This window comes from Anser brachyrhynchus (assembly GCF_964034855.1).
Source record: "Anser brachyrhynchus genome assembly, chromosome: 28".
Taxonomy (NCBI): Eukaryota; Metazoa; Chordata; class Aves; order Anseriformes; family Anatidae; genus Anser; species Anser brachyrhynchus.
Genome location: NC_137721.1, coordinates 2511043 through 2518495, shown reverse-complemented (window position 1 = coordinate 2518495; position 7453 = coordinate 2511043). Strand labels below are relative to the sequence as shown.

The 7453-nt window shown below is 45.0% G+C and overlaps 1 long non-coding RNA gene across 1 annotated transcript; it reads right to left on the bottom strand.

Annotated features, from left to right (window-relative positions):
* Positions 1 to 3620, bottom strand: LOC308183498. The gene is made up of 2 exons (XR_013942451.1): positions 3057 to 3620; positions 1 to 1233 (listed from the first exon to the last, which is right to left on the bottom strand). It is a non-coding gene; the product is annotated as an uncharacterized lncRNA (long non-coding RNA).
* Positions 3621 to 7453: the final 3833 nt, after the last annotated feature.

Genomic DNA, 7453 nt, shown 5'->3' with positions numbered 1-7453 from the left:
TAATAATGCAGAATAACTTTAATGTGAAGGGAAAGGACAGGACAAGGCTTCTGGAATAAATAACAGACGGAGTGACACAGTTTGAGATGCAGATTCTGCCACTCTCATGCTGCACTCAAGCTTCTCTTAGATGCCAGTGACACATATCACCAAATAATTGTGGTTTTTTGTTGGTTGCAACAAAAATTTACTTTTATTTAACAATTTTTTGTTGTTGTTAAATAGAAGTAAAATATAAATACAGGATTTGTTTCCCACTAGACTGCTTTCCTGCAGTGAGGTTGAAAGGCAGAAACAAATGGCATGTGTTTATATAATATATGTGTACACGCATTTATCAAAGGAAAAAGTGAAGTGACTAATTCTCTTAAGTGCAAAGACCAGTCTAACTAGCTTTAGCAGGGAAAAGGTTTATAATGTCTTAACTGACTACGTTTGTGTTGATCTTGAAACAACTGCTCCCTGCATTTTTCTGGTAAAACAATGCAAAAAGAGTAAAATGTTTCTGAGAATGAAATAATGTATGTTTCATGATAATGCAAATTAGAATTGGGGGCATTTTTTGGCCAAATTGCCTGTTGGCCTGAGAATGTACTTGAGGAAAAAAACCACGAACTTAATGTAAAGCATAATTTAAAGAAAACAGGTAAATCTTCTTGAGAGAGGCATTAGGATTCCACAAGGCCCTTGGACATGCTCGTTGGGGTTGGTGCTGCTGTGCTATGCTTCTGAGGTCTCTTTTTCTTCATTTGCTGCATTTGTATTTTCTGTTTCTGATTTCTCCTTTTCTGGAATGTGTTCTTCCCTCTCACTATCAGGTGTTCGGTACCGTCTGTAGCTGGGCCTATTGCAAGGATGAATCCAGTGGGAAGAAAACACATAGGAGCACCTTGGGGCACACTGAGGCAGGTATCTGGGGATGAATCTCCCTGCTGACGGCTCGGAGTGCAGGACTTCTGCCCCCAGAGACGTCAGCGGTGCTGGTGCACATCCCTGCGAGACGGCAGAACTTCCCACCACTGTCTCCTGTGGGCAGGTGCTGAGGATCGGCCCCGGGAACGTCACGACGACGGGAGGGGGGAATATAATGACTCTGGAGGCAGCGCAGGATACAACACAAGGGTCATTGCAGCTGGTAGCAAGTGGCTGTGGGCACTGCACGTTGCATGGATAGGAGCAGCATCCTGCGTGCCACCCCCCACCGAAGGACATCTGGGAGAAATGGTGGCAAACCTGCAGCACACAGTGAGAGCACAGCAGTGTTTTGGGAAACATTGGCACCCCACGCCCTACCCCTCCCCCACAGACACAAACAGTGCAAGCAGATAAGGGCCCAGCACAGGTATTTTAGTTATAGGGGCTGTGTAGGTAATGTAGATGCTGTCACAGAGGAGATATGAGATTCTAATTTCAGGAGATGATGCTCCCATGTCAGTCCAGGCTCCCCGTCCCATTTCCTGTCCCCTTGCTTTGCTTGTCATATCCCCATCACCCTGACTCCTTCTCATCCTGCCAAAAGGACACCTAAGCCTGGCTCTAACCATTCTCCACGCCAGTTAGTTCCCTCCAGCCCTTGCCCACAGGCCATTCCAAAGGGCTCAGCACCTCTTTTCCCTCTCCCAGGCACACATGCTCACTGGGCAGCCACCAAGGACAATTGGAGAGGTACCGCAGCCATGGCTGGGGGCTTCAGCAGAACCACTGCTGGTGCCCTGAAGCCACTGGTCATAGGGGAATGGGTACTTGATATCCCTGTGCTGGAGAATGGATAAATGTCCTTGTCTGGGATCATTTTGGTGTCTGTGATAGAGCACGCCCAGCCCTCGTTTGGATAATCACTTGTAATAGGATTCCTGCGCCTCTGCTGAGGTTGCGCTGGGTGCTGTTATCGGCACAAAGCTACAGAGAGGCTCTGTTCTGAGAGGCTCACGCACGCTGAGGAGCCTACACAGGGCAGGGCTGGGAGGAAAGGCCATCATCCTAGTCCTGCGAGCTGGGACTGCTGTGCGGGAGGTGGAAGGACCCAGCTTCGGTGCCCCAAGCTCTTAGGAATATCTCACCTCCAGGTACTTCCAGGCGGTTTGCAGAGAGCCTTGATGGTAGAGCCAAGAACTTCTTGGAGATTTTTGGTGCCTACTTTATTGCCTAGACCCTGAATCCTTCTTTTAGGCCATTCACAGGAAACTATATAAACACATTGTGGGATTTATCTGTCAAAGTTAAAAACTGCATGATATAGAAGATTACCTATAAAGTAGTCACTTCATTTCTGTCCTGGAGAGAAACAGGCACTTCCAGAGTGTGATCAAGCTCATTCAGAGGTAGGTGTTTAAGCAAATCATGTGAAATGTCTGTTTCTGTCACTGATTAGGACAAAAAGTTTGGGGAATCCCCTTACTTATGTTGTCTAGTATTTCTTGTCTTTCAATGCCCAGAGTCAGCTACTCTCATCAGAAAAACCCTGAAATCATTCAGCATGAAAACAATTGTCCTTGCAGAGATCCTTCTCCTTCCTAGCTCTACGATGAAGGTGTCTTAGCCCAAGGAGAGAGGCTCTGGCTATGAACAGAGCTGCGAGGATAACTGATGGAGAAAACCAGCAGGCATCATTTTTTAGTGAAATGAACTCTTGGTTCTATCCATGCTTTGGATGCAAACATAATTGTTATTCAACACTGGCTTGAATAGTTCAGATCTTTTACATTTTTTAATGAAAAAGGAGGAAAATTTTCCTAGCCAAAACCTGGACAATATTACCTAAATTGTAACTGAATTTAGGTTAAAATGCCATTCATATTGGAGAACGTATAGATATATACAGTTATCTGAAAATAAGAAAATTGCATTTCATTTTTAATAAGGATTACAATCTCCATATATGCATTTTTACAGCTGAACACAGTCCAAGAATACAACTAGGTAATTTCTAGCAGACTCTTCTATAAAGAATCCCACTTATAATTTTAGAAAATGCAGAGTGCTTTGCTGTTAAATCCCAGCTCACGTTAAAGCAACATCTTGCTCAATATAATTAGATTGAGGCGAATGGGACTTACCAGCTGTCCAGGAGGTAGTCAAGAGAAATGGCCAGAGGAGCCCTGAATCCTGTGAGTTTTATATACTTTCTTCAACTTCCAGGAAGATGAGACAACCTTTGTGCATGAGGTCCTAATTACTTCCCAAACAATTTTTCCCGCATGTGTAACACTTATAATTACTATAATTATTTTAAGATTGTTTACCAACATTATTCAATTCTTGACAGTACATACTGTTACATGTTGTGGGGTTCCCTTGTATTATATCTTTATGGTCTAAATTCATTGCTGATGTGATTCTACCACTTCCGTCTGTGTTAGCGTGGGAATGCATCTCACTCCAGTTTTTCCAGCTTCGATCTAAACAGTAACCATGCGAGCAGTGGTTTGCAGATGGTAACTGATGTATTGCAAATACTCAACATGATATGAAGATATGCCCAGTTGCTTCTAGGTATGGGATTTGTAATTCAGTCCCCTAAATCCACCCTAGCATTTAGATGGAGGTACCATGGTGTTAACCCTGTAAGTGCCTCAGAGGAGTGGAGAACAGAATTTTGCAGACTGCACACCCCCCCTTTTTGTCAGCAATGAAACAAATCTGGTTATTTGGTTCCTCTCCTATGTCAAAGAGTTGTCACAGCTTTGTTGACAGAGGATTACATCCTGCTTGGGGATCCCCTCTCCTGCTCTAGGTACTGACCAGTTGGTGAGCATCTGGCACCAGTCACCAAGTGAGATCAGAATGTTAAAAAGCATAATCTCCAAATTATGTCTGCTTACAAAAGAGATGACTGAAGGGAGATAAGGTAAGAATTTCTGCAGATAAAAGGTAGATGCCAAAGTGAAAGGATTTAGCTGTGGTGTACACATGCTGAGGACAAGAATAATAGTCATGAGCTAAAAGTGTGTCAAAGGAGACTTAAACACAGGGAAATAATTTTATCATGTGGTTACTGACATGCAGGAATGGGTAAGAGAGGTTGTGGAATCTCTGTCATTGGAGACTTTTAGCAGTGGATGAGACAAACATTTGTCAGGAATGGTTCAGATGAACAGCCAGGACTTAGGGCAGGGTGATGCAACAGTTGGCATCTATGATTTTAGCTGTCAATTTACCCAAAAGTTCTCAAACCTCTGCAGATAAACTTGGTGTCTGCATGAAGGACTATCTCATGCCTTGCTCATTTAAGGTGCCTTGAAAGAGGTTCCTTAAAACGGCCTCAGGCTGGGTACCAAAAATCACTGAAAGTCACTTCTAAAAACTTTGATCTACCTATTTGGTGTATAAATCACCAGGTTTGTCTCCATTTTTCTTCCTCTGCTGGGGCTGAATTCATTGGAGAGCAGGAGACAACACAGGAATGCTCACTTTGGCAGATCAGTGCATCGACAGGCATCACTATGTCCATAAAGATTTAAGAGATGACTGAAAGTCAAGAGAGATTCATTCTGGAGGCTTAATGTGTTCAGAAATTTACCTAAAGAGGGAACATCTGTCTGTAACTGGGGTCAAGGAAAACCTCTATATCAACAGGCTGAAATACCTAATAGGCCCTCAGAAATTTTCTGATATAGGACAGCCATGTTCCTGTTTGGTATTTCTGAATTTTGTGGGGCCTCACTAATTTCCCAGGAATTCAGTTGGATTCTCAGAGTTAAGAGTCATATGTTCAACTTGCACAGGCTTAGCAGAAGCTGCCTTCCTAACATATGTTGAAATGATTGCTTTTGAATGCAAACAGAACTGCAACGTTTAATGAAAATGCAAAATGCTGTGAGTTATCAAGGCTTGAAACAACATCCTGTTTGTGAGAACAACTTAGGCACTTCAATCAAAAAATGCATATTCGAAAGGTGCTATTACTCAGCCCTGAGGTGTTTCTCAGCTAACATACTATTAATATTATAATGATAAAACTCTTTGCATGTATAAACTGATAATGAATATTTTTGAAATGTTCTGACATTCCTTGCTGTGTGGAAACTTCACATTACCAATCTTAATTGTCAGGATTATTTTCCCCATTCTTTCACAAGAGACAATGAAAAGTACACACAAAGTTATCTGAAAAGCCAGACCCAGAATTCGTAGTTCATGATGGAGAATAGCCCTGCTAAGCTCTGTTATTAGAGACTGATGATGTTTTATGTAAAAAAAATTGTGTTTCATGTTCTTTGCCAATTTCAGCTTCTTATGGATTTCTTGGTGACATCTGAATCAATTTCTGATCATACCCTTCTTTAAAAAGGAGAAAGTATCCAAAAAAATGGAAATTATTGTTTCTAGGCTACTTTACCTGCAGAGCACCCACTTGACCAAACTGGAAGCTCATTTACACCTCCCAGTCTTCCTTGTAGGAAGAAAGGAGAGCAGGGTTGCTGTGCAATTTCTAGAAGTTATAATGCTGCCTGCACAAAAACACCTTGGGGATGGGGTTAGCAACACAGCTTTAAATGTCTCATGCCTCTTACTAACGCGGCACTGTGGAGCTTGCCTCAACGGGATGTCCTGTGCTGGAACTGTTGCATGGGGAAAACTATGCCAAGAAAACCTGAACACAGACAAAGGCCCTTTGTAGCCCACCCTGTTGCACTGCACATCGGAGAAGAGCCTGTCCTCGCTCTAAACACTCATTCAGTGAGTAGAAGCAGTAATAGGCTGTTCCTTCAGTGCTTTCTTCTCCAGGGCGAATCTGCCCAGGTCTCCCAGCCTTTTCTCTTGCAACCAGTGCCTCAGCAGTCCAAGCAGCTGCCACCAGGCTCGCTCCCAGCTGTCCATGGCTGAGCACCAATGCCAGACACGGAGGTCTGGATGCAGCCTCCTGACTGCCAGCTGCAGGGGAATAATCACTTTCCTCCCGCTGCTGCCTGTGCTCTGGCTCACACAGCCTGTGGTTGGCTTTCACTGCCACAAGGATGCAGCACTACCTCATGTCATCTTTGGGATTACCAGATCCATGTCACCTTTGGGGCTGCCTGCTCATTTCTTTGCAGAGCTTCTGAACTCTCCATGAGCAGATCCAGCCCACTAATAGTGATGGAGCATGGATCTGCTGCCAGGGCGGCTTGGGGAACAGAGGGCACGGTGCTGCCTTACAGGCTTGGGGCACAGCAGGGGCAGTCTGAGTGTGAGCAAAGTGGGCAAAGGCTTGTGGGGGGTCTTTGGACTCTTTTCAGATGGTGGCTCCAAGACAAAGTTGCATTACTGACCGTGGCCATCAAAACATCATAAAAACCATTCTTGTGCAGAGAGCTGGTAAAAGCCCAGGCATCATGCAGTGGCTGCCTGGAGAGCTCAGCTTTTTATTTATCTTATCAGCCCAACCCTTTGTCAAGAGCAAAACTACAGAAACAGAACCTCGGATTCTTAGAAGGGAACCTTTTCTGCTGCTCGATCCCATCTTTCTCATGCTAACCAAAGGGGAAGCTGGATCCTTTGGGAACAAGAGCAGCTGAGACCAGCAGAGCCCTTTGAACCATGCAAGTGGCATAAATGCAGGTGGGAGAGCTGCCCACAGCCTGGGCTGTGCCACCCTCATGTGCAGTTGTGAAGCTCCCTCTAACAGCTGCAGACCTCGGGGCCCTTGCATCATGCCAGGGTGGAAAGGAGCCAGGTTTTACACAGAACTGGGATAAGAAAGGGGCTGATCCCAGGTGAGTTCATCAGGAGGGAGCTATTTCCTCAGCCTCCTCTCTTTTCATTTAATTCCCCATGGTTAAAGGTAAAATGAATTCTCTCTCCCCGCAGGACTCCTCCTAATCCTGGAGGACAGCTGGTCTCTATTTTTATGGGCAAAGCTATCACTTTATTAGAGAAAAGGGTCTAGGGAAATCCTGCTCTGTCTGTTTGGGGTGCTGCAGAGGAAGCTGGGGAGTTAGGAGGGGGTTTTCCTGCTGGGATTTGCCCAGGGAGCCAGCTCATCAGTGCAGGGCAACAAAGCAACGCCAGGAGGAGCCACCAGGTCTCGCACTGCACCTTTGGGTGCTGACAGAAAGCTGCCACTGCATGGCGCTGCACCTCCTGGGAGGGACATGGTGTAGGGCAGGTGTGCAGAGAAATGTGCTCTGGGAGTTTATTTATATATATTAGGAAATGAAAATATTGACCAAACAAGATAATTTGGTGTTCTCTAGGAGAACGTTCTCATCTAGGAACAGGTGGAGCTGGAAGTTGCTTTTCCCTCTGCTTGCACTTTTATAACCACAAAATATTGATGCTGGTCATCCTTGATGTGAGCTGGGCCAGCTCGGAGTCCCAGCATCACAAGGGGCTTTATGCACTGTCCTCCCTCCCCCTGCTATCCCAGGGGCTATCCCACATAACCCATTTCATTGCCCAGCAGTTGATTGTCTAGGGATGAACTTGCCTGTCAGAGCAGAAGACAGCTGCTAATGAGTCTCACTGAATTAAT